The sequence below is a fragment of the Pelobates fuscus genome, chromosome 3 (assembly GCF_036172605.1).
Source record: "Pelobates fuscus isolate aPelFus1 chromosome 3, aPelFus1.pri, whole genome shotgun sequence".
Lineage (NCBI taxonomy): Eukaryota > Metazoa > Chordata > Amphibia > Anura > Pelobatidae > Pelobates > Pelobates fuscus.
In genome coordinates, this window is record NC_086319.1 from 93,300,653 (window position 1) to 93,324,933 (window position 24,281).

The window sequence follows — 24,281 nt, forward strand, 5'->3', positions numbered from 1 at the left end:
TAGCTTGGTATCCAACCTTGTGCAAATGGGGAGTTTGCGGTTGTGCAAATGGACTGTTTGAGGTTGTTTAGGGTGCGTTAAACGGGGAGTTTGGTCTGTCACTGTGAAGCGGGCGTAACCCTTACACTACCTGATCGATACAACATCATACCTGATGTTTTAAAGCACGTTATTCAAAACAATTTAGGAATGTTAGGTGATTTGTGCCCTTTATGGATTAAAACCAGACTCTGCATCAACTATGTAATTTTCCATTGGAGTTTTGCCATGGATCACCCTCGGGCATGCCACAGTCCAGGTGTTAGTCCCCTTGAAACAACTTTTCCATCACTATTGTGGCCAGAAAAAGTCCCTGTGGGTTTTAAAATTTGCCTGCCTAGTGAAGTCTATGGCGGTTCACCCAGTTCGCCCGTTCGCGAACATTTGCGGAAGTTCGCGTTCGCTGTTCGCGAACGGAAAATTTTATGTTCGCGACATCACTAGTGACTAGAGTACTATAGCATTAGGAATACACATTAGTATTCCTAACACTAAATGTATTCCTTTAATTTTTCCTACTCCCCTTTTTTGCCATACGACTGGCTTTTCTCCCTTAAAGCAATTCTTGTAATTCTAGCCTGGAGTATTCTGGGCACATAGAGAACATGGTTGATACCCTTTCACACAGCTCACTCCTGCTTACCCCGGGTTTGTAACCTCACCTGTTTTTTTTTTTTATAATGGAGAAATGTGCTTTGACTCATATATTTGTCAGATTGTTAAATATGTCAGCTACATCTATGTTTTCCTATGTACAGACAAACCAAATGTATTTTCTTGGCCCATGCCATTCTATTCCATTTAAGAATAAAAAAAAAAAAAAAAAACTATTCTTGTATACTGAAATATCTATAGCCACATCTGGCTTCAAAGAACAAAAAATATCTCCAACATGTTCTTTATGGGATATATTACAAGACATTCAATGACATTTTATTACCACATCTCACTACTTCAGTAAGAACTTCATGTGTTTAAGACTGACACAGACCGTACCCTGGAAATGCTGCCAGCAGCTATTATGGGCATTCACTGCGTATTGTGTGTCCTATATCTTAATTATATTGAAAAACAAAGACCTCAAGACTTAATTCCATCTTACCTATGCTTATTGATGCAGACCAAGTACCAGATGACTTAGATTTAATATTTTCAGATAAGCTTTTCAAATTATTTGATATTTTTAAATAACTTTCAAAATGATGGCTTCAAAATATAAAAATATCAAAAGATATCATAAATAAATATTTCAAAATATTTTCTAAATATTAAATAATTTTTAACGTTATTTAAAAATATCACATCGTTTGAAAAGCTTATCGTAAAAGATTAAATCAAAGCCAAAATTAGAACTTTGGCATTAATATGTTGGTGGATGTAGAGAAATTCTTTCATAGGGTAGACTGGCCCTATTTAAGTTATTTGATAATATAAGAGATACTTTTTAAAAACATTTTTCTATCCAATAGTTCTTTAATTGGAATAATTCCATATTCTCCATTCTAGCCTCCTATTTTAGAAACAGAAATACTTGAATTTAATATACATATTTTTCTAGCCTTTGTCTTTAAATTTTATTCAATTCCCATAATAACAATAATAATAGTATCAACGTATTCAAGCACAAAAATGCATATTTCAAGAATGTTCTAAGTTCTAGATGTTAATAATCTAATATAATAATAGGAATTCAGATGGGTCGAAATAGCCAAACGTGAAGGATTCTCTAAGTCTGCAATGCTTCCATTTTGGTTATTATAGCGTTCAATTTAAAATTCACTTTGATTTCCCACTTTAGTGAATACTCTGCCAAGCAATTTAGATTAAAGGGATACAATAGGCATGAAAACAACTTTAGCTTAATAAAGTAGTTTTGGTGCATAGATCATGCCTCTGCAGTCTCAATTGTCTGCTGTTTAGGAGTTATATCACTTTTATTTCTGTTAATGCAGACTTAGCCACGCCTCCCCTGGCTTTGACTGACACAGCATGCTTGAAAAAGACTGAATATCTAGGTTCCTTTTCAGGAAATTTTTAGGAAGGCTGTGTTAGTCACATGCATGGAAGTGTAACTAGGGCTGAATCAGAGAATTGAACAGTGAGACTGCAGGGGCATGATCTATACACCAAAACCTCTTCATTAAGTTGTTGTGGTGCCTATAGTGTATAGTATAGAAAAGGCACTTTTATAAACTAACTTTATTACACCACCCTGGCTATCAATCAACTGGTCCTGTTAGTTCCTGGTTTAGTTAGCTCAGTGGAGTTAAACTTAAGAGGCATCTATTGTCCAGAGCATCTGCTTTGCAGAAACGTCTCATTGAGCTGCACTGGGAAGTCTTTGATTGGACAGCTACAGAAAGCCTGGACTTGAGGAAGGGGAGGGTTTGAAAGGATAAAGACAAGGGCTCTGCAGCTTCTTCAAGCTTTTTTTTTTTTATATATATACCCCTAATGAAAAGATGTATAATTAAATGTATGCATGTTTTCATTGAGGGTATATCTACTAAATAGCATTTAGTTGTGTTTTTTTTTTTGTATGGGCAGTGCAGTGTTCCTTTATTGGTACTTCTGAAGGAAGAAGGCCTGACACGACTATGCTTTAACCAGCGATGATGACCGGTAAGATTTTATTTTAGTATTAATGAGAAAGTGTTTTGTTTCATTATTTGGGTCTATGAAAAAGTGTACAATCAGACCAGTTAACTGTAAATAACGTCCAATCCCATAATCGAATGTATAATAATCCTTCTTAATGTAAAGAGAAATATGTTCTGCTTCCATAACATTGTGCCGAGTCCTCAAATTTAGAAATTAGGTCCTGTGGGAGAGCTAAATGATGGAGGTATAGTAAAACAAATGTTTGCGATATAGTGTATTGCAGGAAACTGTGAATAGATTTTGAAGTTTGAGGAAATGCTAATTATTATTTGTTTTCCTGAAAACAGAAAGCGCTAATTACATTTAGATTGGATTTATTTATTTTGCACTCGGCATAGGTTCCATTCCTATAACACATGAGAGAGTGTGTGAGTCGATACGGAATAGTAATTCTCGGGGGATAAGCCAGTAGAGGCTAATCTACAAAGGCTGGTGGGGCAATGTCTCACCAGTTTTTCTTCATCCACTATCATCTCTTGCTTTCCTTTTTACCTGTATGTTTTTATAATTGAAAGATTAATGTTTACGATTTTTTTCACATATACTTAGTGTGTTTTGCATTTATTGAATAAATGTTTCCATAAGTTTATGTTGTTGTAGAGGGTATAATCTCACAGGATCAAGGATCAGTACATGAGGTTAAGTGGGGAGTGGAATCTAGCGTCCCACTACGTTAAAGTGGCTTTGTGACCTTCTGCACAGCAAAATATCCAGAGAATGTTAAGTTTTACTTACCTAAAATTGGCTGCATCCATGTTCATCTTCGATCCCTTTTTAGCTTCTGTTGCTTCATCAGCCGGTAGCCCAATTCAGTGCTGTACTCTGGTGAAGGCCCAAGAATACAACACTGATGTCTATGGTGCTCTTGTACTGCAGAACATTGCTGGAGAAAGTCTTGCACCACACCTGACGTCCTACTTTACAAATTCATGCTACTTTCCTGTACTTCTTCCCTTTCCCTTGCAAAGCAAGAATATTTTTATGATCTCATGATCCCAAATGCCTCTGTCATTCCTTTAACTCACTTCTTCCGCCCACAGCAACCTTGCTATTAACTAACCTCAAAGCTAGTGATTTTGAATGTCACTTAGTCGGTGGGGAGGGGAGGTACACAGAACTGGTTTAAATCTTCACTAACCCTTCTCTAGAATATGCATTAGATTTTGCAGTGCTGCCTAAACCTACATACCCTTCTCTGGTGAACACAATGGACTTTCAATTGGCACAGGTACAGTACTGCTATTATGAATGGAGCCAATCTGTTATGCTATTGGTCTAGAATGATGTTGATTCCATGCTCATTGTCCCTAGAGAGGTATCGTCTGGAACTACTAAGAACATTGAGTGTCCAAAACAATAATTTCTGGATATCGTATTTTAGAAGAGCGGAATCTATAGGCTGTGCTTATTGGTGGTATGCTAATGGTAAATGTTTCCTCTGCAATGGTACACGTGAGAAATTCTAAGACAGAATCTCCTGAGTGAGCGATCACCCAATAGGTAAAGCAATATTGCTTTAGTTCAATCCTGTTTTCATCTTACACTTTATTTTTGGCTTATCTTTATCTTTTTTGGAAGTTACCACTTGTGAGATTTTTTTTTCTTGACATAAATAATGCCATTGTTCATTCATAACTATTAAGTGTGCTATTTGTGTTGCTGTGTTTGTATGTTTGTTATGTTGTTGTAAACACACATATATCCAGGAAAACACTAGAACAATACAATTCACCTTTTCAATAAAACATTTTTATTGGAGGAAATAATATATACCAAATACTTAGATGACGTTGAAAACATTTACCAAGCCCTATTGCAAGTCAGTATGTTTAAGGGAACACTATATTCACCAGAACAACTACAACTTAATGTAGATGTTCTGGTGTGTATAGTATTTTCCTGCAGGCATTTTAATGTAAACACTGCCTTTTCCGGGAAAGGCAGTGATTACATTGCTGCCTAGGCACACCTCTTGTGGCAGTCACTCGGATGGCCACTAGAGGTGCTTCAAGGGTGTACAGCACTGACACTCATCATCTCCACACTCTGCATGGAGGCACTTAACATTCCTTATAGAGATGCATTGAGTATATGCCTCTCTATGAGGAGATGCTTATTGGAGCAGAGCAGCGTTTTTCCTGTGGGAAAGCATTGGATTGGCTGAGATCATCAGCTCTGATTATCTCAGCCAAGGAGGTGGTGCAGGGAGCAGAGTCAGTGCCGGTGGACTCGCATTGTGCTCAGGGCCGGACTGGGGATACAAAGCAGCCCTGGAAAAAAAAAATCTATGCCAGCCCCATAAGTCATTGCGCCATATATTGTTGCATGTAATATGTAAGGCTATGTCTTGCCACCCCAGATGATTGAGTATATATATATATATATTATTATATTATATTATATTATATACAGTGCTCTGTGTCATTTTACAAGCGTGGGAAAGTTCTTTGGAATTATCCCACGCTTGGAAAATGACACAGAGCACTGTGATTGGATGGATTTCAAGTCATCCAATCACAGTGCTCTGTGTCATTTTACAAGCGTGGGAAAATTCCAAAGAACTTTCCCACGCTTGTAAAATGACACAGAGCACTGAATATAATATAATATAATAATATATATATATATATATATATATATATACATATATACTCAATCATCTGGGGTGGCAAGACATAGCCTTACATATTACATGCGACAATATATGGCGCAATGACTTATGGGGCTGGCATAGATTTTTTTGTTTTGGCAGGCAGCAATAGTAAGGAGCAGGAGGAGGGCTGAAAAATGGGAAAAGGAAGAAAGTTTGAAATCTGTAAAAATAAAACGAATAACAGAAAAGTGCACGTTTGAAAGTAAGAGAGGAGAAGGAGGAGAGTTTGAGAGCTGTAAAAATAAAAGGAGCAAAAGAAAGGTGATAAAGGAGAGGGGGAAGCTGATAATGAAGAAAGTGAATAAGTATGAGGGCTAAGAGAGGTGCCCCCATTCAACAAGTGCAGCATGTCTCTTCATTGAATATTATGAGGATTGCTGATAATTTGATGAAGATTTCAATATGGTATGTATGCCTTTAATGGTCCTACAACATACATGTATTTGCTATGCTTTCATTTTGTATTTGTACTTAATAATTTAGGTTGTCAATGGTAACATTTGTTGGTCAGGAACAGAATCCGTGTTTATTGCATTGTGTCTATGGGAAATTAGTTCTCACTTTGAGAACTCTCACTTTATGAACTAGGCTTTGGAACCAATTAGTTCGTAAAGTCGGGAACTACCTGTATATACATATATATATATATATATATATATATATATATATATATATATATATATATATATATTAATTCTATGTATATATTTATGTAATATTTTTACATAATTAAATAATTTTATTAATTACAATTTGCGGGACCTGCCTGATAACCCAGGCAGAAAGTCCAGAGAATTGAATTTGATAGCACTATATTTAACCCTGTAATTTTCCAAGACACCCTAAAACCTGTACATGGGGGGTACTGGTTTACTCTGGAGACTTTGCAGAAAACAAATATTAGTGTTTCAAAACTGTAAAATGTATTGAAAGAATGATATCATCAGTAAAAATGGCGTTTTTTTGCATTTTTTACGCACAAACGGCACTTACGCCAGTGATATAATTGTTATGATATGTTTTACGGTTTTGAAACACTAATATTTGTGTTCAGCGAAGTCTCCTGAGTATAACAGTACCCCCCATGTACAGGTTTTCTGGTGGTTTCAAAGGTTACATAGTCAAATACAAAGCTTGTGTTTCAGTTTTTTCACATTGAAAAAAGGTATGTCACTATTGCAAATGGTATGCCATCATGGGGGTCATTTTCATTCTTCTCAAAGGCAACGTAACCAATCTGGCGAATTTCAATGTGAAAAAACAGAAAAATGTGACCTCGCAAAACACCATAAAACCTGTACAGAGGGGGTACTGTTTTACACGTGAGACATCGCTGAATACAAATATGTGTATTTTATTGCTGTAAAAGCTAACAGTATTATGACATTCACAGTTAAAATGTCATGCAAAACTAAAACAAAAAATAAAACAATTCTTAATTTCCTTTTTTTTTTATATATTATTCATATTAAATTATGTTTCATAGCAAAATATTTGATGTTAAATGGAAGCCCTGTTTCTCCTGAATAAAATGATATATAATATGAATTCACCTCTTAAAATGAAAAAGGTGAATTACAGTTGAACAGATATATAGTCAAATGCAAAGTTTTGTTTACGTTTTATTTTGATCAAAACATGTACATTTGGCTCAGTCCTTAACCCCTTGAGGACAGAGCTTCGGAAGCTTGTCTTGCACTTAATGACAACGGCATTTTTTGCTGTTTGCGTTCAACTGCAATTTGCATTTGACTAATTTATTGCACCGACGCATATTATATATACTGTTTTTTAAAGGACAGAAAGGGCTTTAATTTGATGTAACATATATATATATATATATACATGCTTATTTCTTATAAAAAGAATACAGAAAAATGCAAAAAAAATGAAAAATGTGTTTTTTTACAGTTTTTGCAATAATAATGTGTGCACAATTAGTGCAGGTTAAGGAAAGTAATTAAAAATAAATGTATTTAGTTGTTCTGATTTACAGAATATATAATGTGTCTGGGATTTTAAGTTTTTTTTTTGGTAGTTACAGGTCACAAAGCTCAAGGAGTAAAATAAACTTTTAATGTGGAGCTATTTTAGAATTTGGTATGTTTGTCTTGTAAGCTTAATAGCCATAAAAGAAAACAAAATTGCCACACACTATTGCAAATAGTATGCCATCATGGGGGTAATTTTCATTCTTCTCAAAGGCAACGTAACCAATCTGGCGAATTTCAAGGCTGGGACCTACGCAAACACTGCTGAAAGGGGCTGGTATTCCGATGAAGACATGCCCAGGTGTGCCTAGGCAGCAATGTAATCACTGCCTTTCTCGGAAAAGGCAGTGTTTACATTAAAATGCCTGCAGGAAAATACTATACACACCAGAACATCTACATTAAGCTGTAGTTGTTCTGGTGAATATAGTGTTCCCTTAAACATACTGACTTGCAATAGGGCTTGGTAAATGTTTTCAACGTCATTTAAGTATTTGGTATATATAATTTCCTCCAATACATTGTTTTTATTGAAAAGGTGAATTGTATTGTTCTAGTGTTTTCCTGGATATATGTGTGTTTACAACAACATAACAAACATACAAACACAGCAACACAAATAGCACACTTAATAGTTATGAATGAACAATGGCATTATTTATGTAAAGAAAAAAAAAATCTCACAAGTGGTAACTTCCAAAAAGATAAAGATAAGCCAAAAATAAAGTGAAAGATGAAAACAGGATTGAACTAAAGCAATATTGCTTTACCCATTGGGTGATCTCTCACTCAGGAGACAGCCACTAGAGGATTAGGGGGAAGGCTTAACCCATTAATAAAGTAGACACCACAGGCTATTTACCTAAGGTTGTTTTGATACTTTCTACGTAGCCATTTCACCACCAATCTCTGCTAAATATTGGAGTAAAATTGTGTTTTTGGGTGGTTTTGGCACACAAACTTATAATAAAGAATTTCTCATGTGTATTTTGTAAAGTTGGTGAGTGCTATTCCTGTACAAAGTTTTATTTTGTGTTCAGTTACATCTGCTGAGTAAAATGACACCCCCATTGTATGTCTTTGGCACTATTTTGTGATGCTACAGTGCCATACAGGAGACCTGTCCTTTTCAGTACTCACAGTCGAATTTTGAGAAACGGATTTAATGAGCCTTTGCTTCCATTTGGGGTATGATAGTAGTTTGACTGTTCAAAAAAAAACCCCACAAAGGCCTACCATGTGTAAAAGTAGACACTCCAGGGTATCTCACAAGGTGCATATTGTGCCTTAACATGCCCCCATTACTTTACTAATATATGCCAAAGTATGTGGTAAAAAATAATTTTGTGCAATTTTTACATACGGATTAAATTTTTGCTGGACATTTTGTATATTTCATATGTGCCACTAAGTTCAAACCCCCCAAATTATGCTCAGCTAAGTCGTCTGAGTAAAAGGACACCCCCATTGTATGACTTTGGCACTATTTCGTAAAGCTACAGTGCCATACAGGAGACCTGTCCTTTTCAGTATTCACAGTAGAATTTTGAGAGACGGATTTAATGAGCCTATGCTTCCATTTGGGGTATTATAACAGTTTGACTGTTCAAAAAATCCCCACAAAGGCCTACCATTTGTAAAAGTAGACACTCCAGGGTATATCATAAGGTGCATATTGTGCCTTAGCATGCCCCCATTTTTTTCACCAATATATGCCAAAGTATGTGGTAAAAAATAATTTGGGGCACTTTTTTGCATACGGATTGCATTTTTGCTGGGCATTTTGTACATGTCATATGTGCCACTAAGTTCAAAACCCTCATATTATGCTCAGCTAAGTCTTCTGAGTAAAAAAAACATCCCCAATGAATGTCTTTGGCACTATTTTGTGAAGCTACAGTGCCATATAGGAGACCAAGCCATATCAGTTTTTACAGAACTTTGAATTTTGACGCTGGGCCTATGTGCAATTTCTAAGCATCTTCGCAGGTTTTAAATTCAAACTACCCCACAAAGGCCTACCATTTCTCAAAGTAGACACCCCAGGGTATTTCAAAAGGCATATTTTGAACCTTAGCATGGGATCATTTTTCCACTAGCTTGTACCAAGTGTAGTGGTAATAAGCATTTTCTCTGCCTTTTTGACACACAAAGTGAGTTTGCACAGTATATTTTGCAAACCTTATGTGTACTACCACTGTATAATACTTCATATGTTGCTCAGCTATGTCAGCTGAGTACAAAAATACCCCCGTATGTACCTTTGCCAGGTATATGTGAACATCGGAGGGGCACATTTGGGACACAGCCATTCCAGTGTTTTTTCAAACTTAAAATTTTTACGCTGTGCCCATGTCCCATTTTAGAGTATTTTACCAGGCTACATGATCCAAATACCACATAAAGCCATACCATTTCTTAAAGAAGACATCCCAGGGTATTTCAAAAGGCATATTTTGAACCTTAGCGTGGGATAATTTTTCCGCTAGCTTGTACCAGGTGTAGTGGTAATAAGCGTTTTTTCTGCCTTTTTGACATACAAAGTGAGTTTGCACAGTATATTTTGCAAACATTATGTGTGCTACGACTGTATAATACTTCATATGTTGCTCAGCTATGTGGTCTGAGTACAGCAATACCCCCGTATGTACCTTTACCAGGTATATGTGGATGTTGAAGGGGCACATTTGAGATGCGGCCATTCAGATTTTTTCTAACTTTGAAGTTTTACGCTGTATCCATGTTCCAATTTGGAGTAGTTTAGATGGTTGGTTATTGAAACTTCCCCACAAACACATACTATTTATTAAAGAATACACCCTGGGGTAATTCAAAAGGCATATTTTGAACCTTAGCGTGGGATCATTTTTTCTCTAGTTTGTTCTAGGTGTAGTGGTAATGAGCGTTTTTAAATGTATTTTTTTACTTTTTTACTTTTTAAAACTATTTATTAAACTTTTGTTTTGCTTATTAATTTTCTTTAAACTTTCCTAAACTTTCTTAAAACTTTTTTTACAGATTTAACATTTTTCTAAGCTTTTTTTTTACCGTTAACCCCTAACAGTAAGCAGCACTAACCGTAAATTCCCCATTTTCCCATAACTCCCACCCACCCCAGCTAGAAAAAAATATTTAATTATACAATATTCAAATTAGTTAATTAAATAAATTGAACCCGGAGGATTACAAAATAAATAAAAGTTAATCGTCAGGGGTTAAAAAATATTAGATCACAGAATAATACTGTGATCTGTGTTTTGATCACTGTAGGCAGTGATCGACTGGCAGGGAAGGGGTTAATTTTTATTTGGACTGGGTAAAGGGGGATGTTTTTTTTTTTTTACTTATTAAAACTTTATTAAAACTTTTTTTAACTTAATTTGTAACTTTTTAAAGCTTATTTTAAAACTTTTTTTTAACGTTAACCCCTAGTTAGCCTAACACCAAATCCCCCAATTCCCCACTAACTTCCACCCTCCCCAGCTAGCTAAATATCTAATTTTAAAATACTTAAATTAATTAATAAAATAAATGTAACCCCTGAGGGTTAAAAAAAAAAAAAAGAATTAACCCTCAGGGGCTAAAAAAAAATCAAATCAGATCATATTAAAATGCAATCCCTGCCAATTGATCACTGTAGTCAGTGATCAATTGGCAGGGAAGGGGTTTTTAAAATGGTAAAGGGGGGTGATATTTTAAGTAAACTTTATTTTTTTTTTACACAGGGGGCAGGATCAGTGAAGGTTCGTCTCCCTGCACTTCACAGTGAACCGGAAGTGCAGGGAGGCGGAAGGTGAGTATACACAGCACATGTGCTCGCTCTGACATGCTGTCAGAGTGGGCACATGTGCTGGGACAGCCTGATCCAGTGTTCCCAGTCTGCCTCTAATACAGAGGCAGACCGGAGCACCATTTACCCTGCGATCGCCGCGATTACGGCGATCTGGGGTTAATTTTACCGCTTGACGGACGAGGTCCGTCATTCGTCGTTAAGGGTTTCCCCTGAGTGACGGACCTTGTCCGTCACTCGTCATTAAGGGGTTATGGGGTTAAGATCGGTGCTATAGGAATACCAATTTAAGTGAATAACTACTAGTCTGTCTGAAGAGAGTCTACAATAAAATATGCCTCAAAATGTTCAAGAGATTAGGCATCTAGGCAGTGAGGGATACTGACATTCAGCCTGTTAGTATTACCACAGCAACAGCATGTACCAGTGATACTCGAAAAATTAGATATTAAAAAATATCATGCAAACGTTCATTTATTTCAGTAATGCAATGTAAAAGGGGAAACTTATATCTGAGATAGACACATTACATGCAAAGCAAGATAGTTCAAGCCGTGATTTGTCATAAGTGCGATGATTATGGCTAACAGCTCATGAAAACCCCAAATCCACAATCTCAGTAAATTAGAATATTGTGAAAAGGTGCAATATTCTAGGCTCACAGTGTCCCACTCGAATCAGCTAAGTAAGCCATAACACCTGCAAAGGGTATCTGAGCCTTTAAATGGTCTCTCAGTCTGGTTCAGTCGGACTTACAATCATGGAGAAGACAGCTCACCTGACAGTTGTGCAGAAAACCATCATTGACACCCTCCATAAGGAGGGAAAGCCTCAAAAGGTAATTGCGAAGGAAGTTGGATGTTCCCAAAGTGCTGTATCAAAGCACATTAATAGAAAGTTATGTGGAAGGGAAAAGTGTGGAAGAAAAAGGTGCACAAGCAGCAGGGATGACCGCAGCCTGGAGAGGATTGTCAGGAAAAGGCCATTCAAAAGTGTTGTGGACTTTCACAAGGAGTGGACTGAGGCTGGAGTCAGTGCATCAAGAGCCACCACACACATACGGATCCTGGACATGAGCTTCAGATGTCGTATTCCTCTTGTCAAGCCGCTCCTGAACAACAAACAACGTCAGAAGTGTCTTACCTAGGCTAAAGAAATACAGACCTGGTCTGTTGCTTAGTGGTCCAAAGACCTCTTTTCTGATGAGAGCAACTTTTGCATCTCATTTGGAAACCAAGGACCCAAAGTCTGGAGGAAGAATGGAGAGGCATCCACTGCAAGATGCTTGAAGTCCAGAGTGAAGTTTCCACAGTCTGTGTTGATTTGGGGAACCATGTCATCTGCTGGTGTTGGTCCACTGTGCTTCATTAAGTCCAGGGTTAACGCAGCCGTATACTATGAGATTTTGGAGCACTTCATGCTTCCTTCCGCAGACGAGCTTTATGGGGATGCTGACCTGCACACACTGCCAAAAGCACCAAAGCCTGGTTCAATGACCGTGGGATTAGTGTGCTTGATTGGCCAGCAAACTCGCCTGACCTGAACCCCATAGAGAATCTATGGGGCATTGCCAAGAGGAAGATGAGAGACACGAGACAGAACAATGCAGAAGAGCCGAAGGCTGCTATTAAAGCATCCTGGTCTTCCATAACACCTCAGCAGTGCCACAGGCTGATAGCTTCAATTTCACGCCGCATTGAGGCAGTAATTGCTGCAAAAGGGGCCCAAACAAAGTACTGAGTCCATATGCATGCTTATACTTTTCAGAGGTCCGATATTGTTCTATGTACACTCCTTGTTTAATTATTTGCATGTAATATTCTAATTTACTGAGATTGTGGATTTGGGGTTGTTGTGCCTAATCATTAAATTCATGAAGCACCAATATCCAAAAAGTAATAATCAATACCTAATAAGGTTTATAGTGATATTGGCGGGCACACAACCCAGTTCGGATAGAGTACATTGAGTTATAGGAAAGAAAAATCACACAGAGACCAAGTTGAATATAAGAATTCACACTACACTTTATTATCCACAAAGGGATCTAAGCAAAGTACGTTTTACTCTCATTTAAGTAGTTGCATGCATTTACTTCAAACAGCTTAGTATCTAGATATATCAGCTTAAGTATACATTACCATTAGAGAAGCTTGGTTGTCTCCTTGCCACACATGACTGGGGAGAACTCAGGCAGTCATTCGGAGAGACCCTCTCTTCTGGGAACAGCAGAAACCAGTAACACGCGTCCGCATTACAGGTGGGTAGTTCTCCAAGTGAGCGCAAGATTCCCTTAGTCTTATATACCTGTCTTCAAGGACAGACAGTAGTTCCTTATCAGTGCAGCCCAGCAAAAGACCTTGATACAAGCAGCTGGATGTACCTGGCAGTTGGCCAGACTGTTCAGGACCACCAGAACTTATGCCAAGTCTTGTGCGGTTAATTATCGCTTATCTAAGTAATTGTGGCCTTCAAGCCTGCATCTAGTAATATGTGCTATGTGTGCTTATATGCTTACCGGTGCCATCTTAACTATCTATAAATGTCTGAGTTGCTCAATAGTGATCAATCAATCATACTTAATTAATATGAAATATTATTATCACAGGGGTTTTCATGGGCTGTAAGCCTTAATCATCACACTTATGTCAAATCATGGCTTGAACTATCTTGCATTGCATGTAATGCGTCTATCTCATTTATTAGTTTCCCCTTTTACGTTGCATTACTGAAATAAATGAACTTTTGCACGATATTCAAATTTTTCGAGTATCACCTGTAGAAGTCAGAGCAAAACACACGTATAAAGCTAAGTAATTAAGAATCTTCAGTCAGTGGTTTTGCTTAAACAGAAGCAGGCTGATTTAGAAAAACAAGAAACAAAACTTTGTTACATCTCAAGGGCAAAATGGCTGCATAGCAAGAAAGAGGAAGTGAAGAAAGTCAGGAACATAAAATACTTCCTCTCCAGCACCATAGAGACTACAGACAACAGCAAGACAGCAAGTCCTCCAACATATCTGATTAGGCACCAGCTATTATCCCCAACAATTGACTCATATCTTCAATTATTAGGATGTCCAGTGTGGGACATTAGGAGTGTCTCAAATAAAGTGAAATAAAACAGTTGGTGAGAGCATACAAATTGGTGCGAAATACAGTGTATAATAAAAAAAAACATGCAAGTTACCATATAGTTGAATACAGCCTAAAAACACAAAGAATAGTAGATCATAGTATAGCCTGTATAGGTAACAAAATGTAAATTAGGAAGAAAATGTCCCACTCACGTGGTGCTGAGCCGTTTAAAAAGTGGCTCAGACTATTTGCGCCTTTTCAATATGCAAATGCTTGCCAAGATCAAATACTGGAAACTGGTATATGGATGTTCCCTAGGTTTACGCCACTTGCCTTAGGTTGTATAAGTCAAACACCAAATTTATTGGTGGTCTCAGGAACAAAACTTTTAATAAATGTGATTAAAACAGCAACATATAAATACAATAGCCAGGGCCGGATTAACATAGGGGCTGATGGAGCTGCAGCTCCAGGCCCAGGCCCATGGAATAGGCCCATTTAAAAAAAAAAAAAAAAAAAAAAAAATTTTTTTTTTTTTTTTTTTTTACACACTACTCTTAGGTTTGCCACCTGACTGGTATTTTACTGGTTTGCCACCAGACTGATATTTGAGGCTGCCTGGCCGTGCCAGTATTGCAGTAATACCGGCAATACAAATGCAGGTATTTTTCTCAGAATAAATGGAGATTACTCTTCAATACCAGCACCGGCCAGTAGGGGTCACTGTGTGTGGAGAGAGGCAGGGATAGGAAGTTACAGCATATCCCTGCCTCTCTCTACTACTTACTGATCCGTGGGGGAGCAGCAACACAGCACAGAGTCCAGACAGCAGCTCTACAGCTCAGGTAAGAGAGGGATGGGGGGAAAGGCAGCAGGGACACATGGGGACACTGAGACACTAGGGGACACATGTGGACACTGAGACACTAGGGGACACTGAGACACTAGGTGACATATGGGGACACTGAGACACTAGGGGACACAGACACTAGGGGACAAATGGGGACACAGAGACACTAGGACACATGGGGACACAGACACTGGGAGACCTGGAAACACCGAGACACTTGGGGACACTGGAAAACATGGGGACACTGAGACACTAGGGGACACTGGGACACATGGGGATGCTGAGACACATGGGGATGCTGAGACACATGGGGATGCTGACACACATGGGGATGCTGTGAGACATAGGGACATTGGGAGACAATGAGACATTGGGACACAGAGACACTATGTCCCCATTTCTCCCAGTGTCCCCATGTCCCCCATCCAGTTTTGCTAGTGTCTCAGTGTCCCCAAGTCTCCCAGTGTCTGTGTCCCATGTCTCTTAGTGTGCCTTGTGCCCCCATGTGTCCCAGTGTCCTTATATGTCCCAGTGTCCCCATGTCTATGTCCACAAATGTCCCCATGTCTCCCAGTGTCCCCAAGTGTCTGTCTCCCAGCCAGTGTCCCCTAGTCTGCCAGTGTCCCCTAGTCTCCCAGTGTCCCCATGTCTCTGTGTCCCTAGTGTCTTAGTGTCCCCAAATGTTTCAGTGTCCCCATGTCTCCCAGTGTCTGTGTTCCTAGTGTCTCAGTGTGCCTAGTGTCCCCATGTCTCCCAGTGTCCCTATATGTCCCAGTGTCTATGGGGGCACATGTCTATGTCCACAACTGTCCCCATGTCTCCCAGTGTCCCCAAGTGTCTGTCTCCCAGCCAGTGCCCCCAGTGTCCCCTAGTCTCCCAGTGTCCCCTAGTCTACCAGTGTCTGTGTTCCCATGTCTCTGTGTCCCTAGTGTCTTAGTGTCCCCATATCTCCCAGTGTCTATGTCCCTAGTGTCTCAGTGTCCCCATTTCTCCCAGTTTCCCTAAATATTTCAGTGTCCCCATGTCTCTGTGTCCCCCGGTCTCTCAGTGTCCCTGGGTCTCTCAGTGTCCCCATGTCTCTCAGTGTCCCCATGTCTCACTGTGTCCCCAGTATCCTAGTGACATGGGGACACACTGAGACATTGGGACACTGGGAGAAATGGGGACACTGAGACACTGGGAGACTAGGGGACTGGGCGACATGGGGACACTGACACTGTGATACATAGGGACACTGAGACACTGGGTGACTTGCGAGACAGACACTGGGAGCAATCCATCTATACAGCAGAATCAAACTGTGAGTAGTTTGTTGGTGATTTTACAGAATTTTCTCTGATGTCACTCCTTGTGATTATACAAATGATTAAGGCTGGTATTTTTTTTCCAAGAAAGGTGTCAACCCTAACTACTCTTCACATGCTCTTGCTTAAAGGAGCACTATAGGGTCAGGAACACAATCATGTATTTCTGACCCTATTATGTTAAAACCACCACCCTGGCCCCTTCTTGCCTCCCTAAGTATAGTAAAATATAACTTGTATTCAAGTCTGCAGCTGCTGGCTCTGCCGCTGAACTGACTGTCTGCTGACATCAGACTGAGCAAATTACAATACTTCCCCATAGGATTGGCTGAGACTGTCAACTAGGCAGATCAGGGGCAGAGCCAGCACAAGCCCTGGCCAATCAGCATCTCCTCATAAAGATAAAATGAATCAATGCATCTGTATGAGGAAAGTTCAGTGTCTGCATGCAGAGGGTGGAGACACTGAATGACAGTGCTGCACACTAGGCAGTACTGTCCCAGGAAGCACCTCTAGCAGCCATCTAAGGAGTGGCCAGTGGAGTTATTTTCTCTGAAAAGACAGTGTTTACTGCAAAAGGCCTGAATGGAATGATTCTACTTACCAGAACAAATACAATAAGCTGTAGTTGTTATGGTGACTATAGTGTCCCTTTAAGTTTGGAAGCTTAAGAGGGATGTATGGGAACAAAACTTGTATGGACTGGCTGACAATAAAATTAGTTTAGGTAATGCAGACGCTTGTCTCTTTTAACACTGTGGCATGTCCCCTTTCTTCTACACTCACTACATACACCTTTTCTCTGTCCCAGACTATATACCAGGAACTTCTGCCTGCTAGTAAGAAAGTAAGGAGACAAGTGGACATGTGAGTGCTAGGGGACAGTCCTTAGAAAGCATGGAGTGAACGCATCATTAGACACATTTATGTCAAGCTCAGGGTGCTGCCTGCATAGTATTCCCTTAGTTGGACAGCCTGCAGGATTGGAGGGCAGCCTGACATGCATTCATGCCAGGCTGTCCTTCAAATTCTTTGGACAGACATGCCCCCTTTTTGGGCATGTTCTCCCCTTTTAGCAGGTCTGGTCACGTGATTCGCACCAATGGCCCACCCTTTTACCCCGCCCATTGACTTCCTGCTTCACTGGACACTGCTGTTAGGGGTTATGGATTTACTTGAAAGATGAAAGCATAAATTAGAGCGAGATTAGCATAGAGTATGTGTTTTCTTATAGCCGCATCCTATGAGTTTCCCTTCAGCAACATCTCCATCGGATACATGACGCTTGGGAGGTATGACTGTTTTAGTGTTTTTGGTCGATAAGATTCCGTAATTAGGCCCATCATAATTGTCAGCACCAGGCCCACTGTGCTCTTAATCCGGCCCTGACAATAGCGCTAACGCGTTTCAACTGAATGTCTTTATCAAAGTGCTACTTGTTATGATAAACTCACAGTCTTTATATGTTTAAAAAAAGACGTGTTTTCTTCTCACTTCCGTGTATCTTCACGTATCAGGATACGTCACTTCCGTGGGAACTGTTTCTGGGTCAGCGAAGGTTGTACGTCCCTCTTTGATGACGTATTTCTGTTTTTTCCGTGTTAGTTTGCAAATTCATAAACTATGACACGTTTATTTGCATTTGCATTTTAAGGCTATTTTTTGAGGATGAAACCAAAAAAAGTAAAATGGGACTCAATGTTATGGGTCTCAAAGAAGGTCACTTTGAAGGTGCGATCTTGGTTGATAGTGCCCAAAGCTCAGTCATATTATTTAGGTCTTTAGGCCTCAGTTTAATATTGTTGGATATGCTTTTGAAATGATTTAATATTTTTGGATAAATATTTAAAATGATTTTATAATATGCTAAATATTTTTAATGTGTAATGTTTTGATATTTTTATATGTTACAAAAATATTTTTAAATATCTTACAAAAATATTATTAACAGCTTATCCAAAAATATTAAATAATTTGTAAAGCTTATCCAACAATATTAAATTGAGGCTTCAGTTAAAATGTTGAATCTGTGATTCTGCCCTGGGGTGCTGAAAAGAAGCATTCACTTATCAGAGACCAGTGAGGTACGGCAACAGAAAGCTAAGAAAATGGGTCAAATGGGACACCCTGGCGTTTGGGTGAGGCATGAGAGGCAACAGCCTCAGGAAATGCTGGTTGTGAGTGTCATGATGGAGTGGCTCCCACCCTAGATGTTCGGCAGAGCATATATGTGACTGGCTAGTTATATATGTATGTAATCATGTATATGGTTTTGTGGAGGAGTAGGGGACTTACAAAATTGTCTTGCCAGGGCCGTACTAATGATAAAGATGGCCCTGTTGTCTAGCTGTGACAAACTGTCTGAGTATCATGATCAGATATTAATGAAGTGATGGAGCATCTGCAAATACATCTATCGTTTGAAGAGCTTACTAACTAAAACTAAAAGTTTTATGAACTCCTGGCACAAGGCTGGCACCCATTAGACTGAAGGGCAAGTAGAAATAAATGTATTTCTTGCGCATGGAAACTCACAGGTCTTTGTTGATGGTGTTCCTCATATAAAGTATGCAGTATGTGCAGATTTAAGAGATAGAGGCTGCCAAAGTTGTGAGGTGTTACCTCATATATCTCTTCAAACTTGATCAGTATTACCTGCACAGTAGGAAGAAGTGTTCACAGAGATCTGGGTGTGCCTATGAGACAAGCATGTTATGAATGTCATGTTCAATGTCTCATTTCATCCTGTAGTCACTGATAATCACCCCCAGGAACATCATATAGACCCACTGTAGACTGGCAGCCTGGTTAGCAATAGATACTGCAGTCCACCAGAAATATCCCAGTTGGCTGGAACAGGCCTGGAAAGCATTGAGAGCACAAGCCACCAGCCCATGCACAATCCACACATGGCCAGGCTGGTAAAAGCCCTCTATAATTCCTGCCTGATGTATTACTCCTGTAGATATATTAACCAGTCTGGCACCCAATGTTAATTACATTACACTGAGCACATCTCAAGGCCAGTGTCTATGTATTTTACTTTAACCTGCTCAAAGAGAAATATCTGTGTGAATGAAAATATCTCAGGCAGAGGGTTAATAAGTCAACCCCGCATATTATAATTTGCCTCAGCATGTTATTAAAGAGAAAAAAAAATAATATTAATTACTGACATTTTTGTGTCTAGTGACACAAAAGAAAACAATTTTACTTCTAGTTATTCTCAAGTAGAACAAGACTTTCCTGTTCTGCAACACAAAATGGGTAACCAGGTATGTTACCAAGCTAGTATTCATACTTACATGCTAGCATATGTTACAAGGAGAAAATACTGCATTCTTCTCTCTCTGTTTTAAAGTGAAACTGTCACTTTTTTTCTGCAATTACTTTTAAGTGCTGGTGCTGCCATATTCCCATGATGCAGGCACAAATGTATTCATTCCATGGTGCACATTCTCACTGGATCACTCTCCAGGCATCATTGGGATCACGATACTGCATTTACTTACATTTGACTGCATTTACTTACATTTTACTCTGGTGATTAGTCCTTTATTGTTACTGCTCCTCCTTACCCACCGAAAACTAGCTTCTAGTAAGCTCCACTGAGGTAAGTAGGATCATGCACTACTGCATTTATTATATGCGTGCATCAGCTGGGCACTTTCTGCCAATGACTGCTGCCTTGCATGGCAAAACCTAGCTCACTGGCAGGAGGTTCTGACAGCAGTGGAGGCAGTGGTGGGAGTCCAGTGGGACCCAGGTAAGTTGTCTTTCTGTTTTTTTTTCAAATGTTTTGACTACTTACACTAGGAGTACACCAGTGTACTCCTGGCACCATAGGCACTACTGCATGCTTTAGCAGTTATGGTTCTTGGAGTGTTCCTTTACACTATTTACACTATTTCGTGAAGCTACAGTGCCATATAGGAGACCATATCACTTTTTACAGAACTTTGAATTTTGACGCTGGGTCTATGTGCAATTTCCAAGCATCTTCGCAGGTTTTAAATTCAAACTACCCCACAAAGGCCTACCATTTCTTAAAGTAGACACCCCAGGGTATTTCAAAAGGTATATTTTGAACCTTACCGTGGGATCATTTTTCCGCTACCTTTTACCAGGTGTAGTGGTAACAAGCGTTTTATCTGCCTTTTTGCCAGGTATATGTGGATGTTGAAGGGGCACATTTGAGACGCAGCCATTCAGTTTTTTTCTAACGTTGAAGTTTTACGCTGTGTCCATGTTGCAATTTGGAGTAGTTTAGATGGTGGTTATTGAAACTTCCCCATAAACACATACTATTCATTAAAGAATACACCCTGGGGTAATTCAAAAGGCATATTTTGAACCTTAGCGTGGGATAGTTTTTTTCTCTGGTTTGTTCCAGGTGTAGTGGAAATGAGCGTTTTTAAATGTATTTTTTAACTTTTTAAAACTTTTTTTACTTTTTAAAACTAGTTTTTAAACGTTTGTTTTGCTTATTAATTTTTTAAACTTTCCTAAACTTTCTTCAAACTTTTTTTACAGATTTAACATTTTTCTAAGCTTTTTTTTTACCGCTAACCCCTAACTAGCAGTAAGCAGCACTAACAGTAAATTCCCCATTTTCCCATAACTCCCACCCATCCCAGCTAGAAAAAAATATTTAATTATAAAATATTTGAATTAGTTAATTAAATAAATTGAACCCTTGAGGGTTAAAAAATAAATAAAAGTTAATTGTCAGGGGTTAAAAAAAAATAGATCACAGTTTAATACTGTGATCTGTGTTTTGATCACTGTAGGCAGTGATCGACTTGCAGGGAAGGGGTTCATTTTTATTTGGACTGGGTAAAGGGGGGTGTTATTTTTTTTTTTTTTTTACTTAAACGTTATTAAAACTTTAACGTAATTTTTAACTTTTTAAAGCTTATTTTAAAACTTTTTGTAATGTTAACAAAGCCTAACACCAAATCCCCCAATTCCCCACTAACTTCCACCCACCCCAGCTAGCTAAATATATAATTTAAAAATACTTAAATTAATTAATAAAATAATATACAAGATGTAAAAGAGAGCACATGTACTGAATAAATAAAAGACTTGCGTAATAACCAATATATAGTCTAAATGAAGCAATGAGAGTAATACTCCAGGTGTTCTGAAAATGTTAGCAGCTAAAACAAAAGAATTTTCTCAATTCCTATATAAAGATGCAGATATAAGTTTCAGCGCTTAGTGGATAATCCCCTTATTTTCTGCATATAAATGCACCCGTATTACTCATAAGGGGATTATCCACTAAGCGCTGAAACTTATATCTGCAATTAATAAAATAAATTTAACCCCTGAGGGTTAATTCTTTTTTTTATTTAACCCTCAGGGGTTAAATTCATTTAAAAAAAACTAAAACAGATCATAGTAAAATGTAATCCCTGCCAATTGATCACTGTAGTCAGTGATCAATTGGCAGGGAAGGATTTATTTTTTTATTAAAATGGGTAAAGGGGGGTGGGATTTTATTAAAACTTTATTTTTTTTTACACAGGGGGCAGGATCAGCACTGATCCATCTCCCTGCACTTCACACAGAACCAGGAAGTGCAGGGAGGCGGAAGGTGAGTATATGCAGCACATGTGCTGTCAGAGCGAGCACTGCTGCTAGGGCAGCCCGAACGGGTGCTCCCGGTCTGCATCTAATACAGAGGCAGACCGGAGCACTGTTAGCCCCGCGATCGCCGCGATCCCCCCGATCTAAGGTTAATTTTAAGGTGGGAGGGTCTGCTGCTGATTGGCTGGAATGTGTCTGCTGACTGTGAGGCACAGGGTCAAAGTTTAGTCAATGATGACGAATAGGGGGCGGATCAAACCGCGCATATGTTCGCCCGCCGTGGCGAACGCGAACACGCTATGTTCGCTGGGAACTATTCGCCAGTGAACAGTTCGGCACATCACTACACTTCAATTTAATAAAGTGGTCTGTGTGCCAGGCCCCTAAGGTTTCAACCCTTCACATGTATACATAGCAGTTTCAGATAACCGAGGGAGAGTGGCGCTGGGTTAAGGTAAGCTGCTGAAGGGGTTTTAACCCATTCAGCGCCACGGGAGGGGGACCCTGAGGATTGGGGCACCCTCAGGGTACTATAGTGTCATGAAAACTGCTTTGTTTTCTTGACACTATAGTGATCCTTTAAGAATATACTGGTTCTAATCACAACTCCCTGGGACGCTCCTCCTCGACAGCGGATTGATTTTATCTTAAATGTAAAGTCTTGTATTTTTGTTTAATATGTATATTGTATTGTGTAATAATTATTTATATGCAAGTCATTAATATTCCTCTTATGAAGGTCATTATGGATTTGCTGATGATGAAACGTGTTAACAGTGGTTAATGTAGATATAAATATTTTCAGATATAATCAATTCCTGAATAAGAGGAACAGAAAACAATAAAGAAAGATTATATATAAAGAAAGGGGGGTAAAAAGAGAAGGTAAGGGGTAAAAAGAGAAGATAATGTATATATATATATATATATATATATATATATATGTATTTTTTGGTCAATTGTAACACTAATAATTATGAAAACAGGCTTAATATGTTTAATAAGCAATATTGTATGTATTGTGTGCCTTGTTAGTGGATCTTTTGCATCTATGTTTTGATAAAAACCCAATAAAGAATAAATAATAAAAAAAAAAGAAACAGACTCCAATGGTGAAGTAAGTACAAGTATGTTAATATATATATATTAAATAGGGTTTTGTACTCACATTTGCTAGAGCAAAACTTGCTTTAGTATAACCAGCATACATAGAAACATAGAATGTGACGGGAGATAAGAAGAACCATTCGGCCCATCTAGTCTGCCTAATTTTCTAAATACTTTTATTAGTCCCTGGCCTTATCTTAAAGTTAGGATAGCCTTATGTGTATCCCACGCATGCTTAAACTCCTTTACTGTGTTAACCTCTACCACTTCAGCTGGAAGGCTATTCCATGCATCCACTACCCTCTCAGTAAAGTAATACTTTAAACCTTCACCCCTCTAATTTAAGACTATGACCTCTTGTTGTGGTAGTTTTTCTTCTTTTAATTATAGTCTCCTCCTTTACTGTGTTGATTCCCTTTATGTATTTAAATGTTTATATCATATCCCCCCGTCTCGTCTTTCCTCCAAGCTATACATGTTACGTTCCTTCAACCTTTCCTTGTAAGTTTTATCCTACAATCCATGAACCAGTTTAGTAGCCCTTCTCTAAACTCTGTCTAAAGTATCAATATCCTTCTGGACAGGGCCGTCTTTAACAAGGGGCAAACTGGGCAGCTGCCCCGGGCCCTGTTGCTCCTGGGGGGCCCAAAGCAGCTGCCCTGTGGGCCCCCTGCCCGCAGCCAGGTCTGAACAGCCCACGGGATACTAAGAAATATTCCGGTGGGCTGCTGCAGGTGAGGTAATCAAGGGCCCCCGGCCCTTTAAGAGAGCTCCAGACCGGGCCTCTGTCTTCCTGCCTGCTGGGAGGAAGTGTTGTGAGGTCACTTCCTCCCAATTAACTGAGTGCCGCTGGGGAGGAGGAGGCATACAGGGAGAGAAGGTGACCAAGAGAGAAGGTACAGACCAAGAAGAAGAAGACTCCCATCAATCTCAGCCATCCAGCTCCCACTGGACTACAGGGAAGCCACACTTCTGTAAAGGTAAGGAGGGTGGCTAAACTATGTAAATTGATATGTGTGTGTGTGTGTGTGTGTATCTGACTGTATGTGTGTGTGTATCTGACTGTGTGTGTGTGTGTGTGTGTGTGTGTATCTGACTGTGTGTGTGTATCTGACTGTATGTGTGTGTGTGAGTATCTGACTGTATGTGTGTGTGTGAGTATCTGACTGTATGTGTGTGTGTGAGTATCTGACTGTATATGTGTATATCTGAC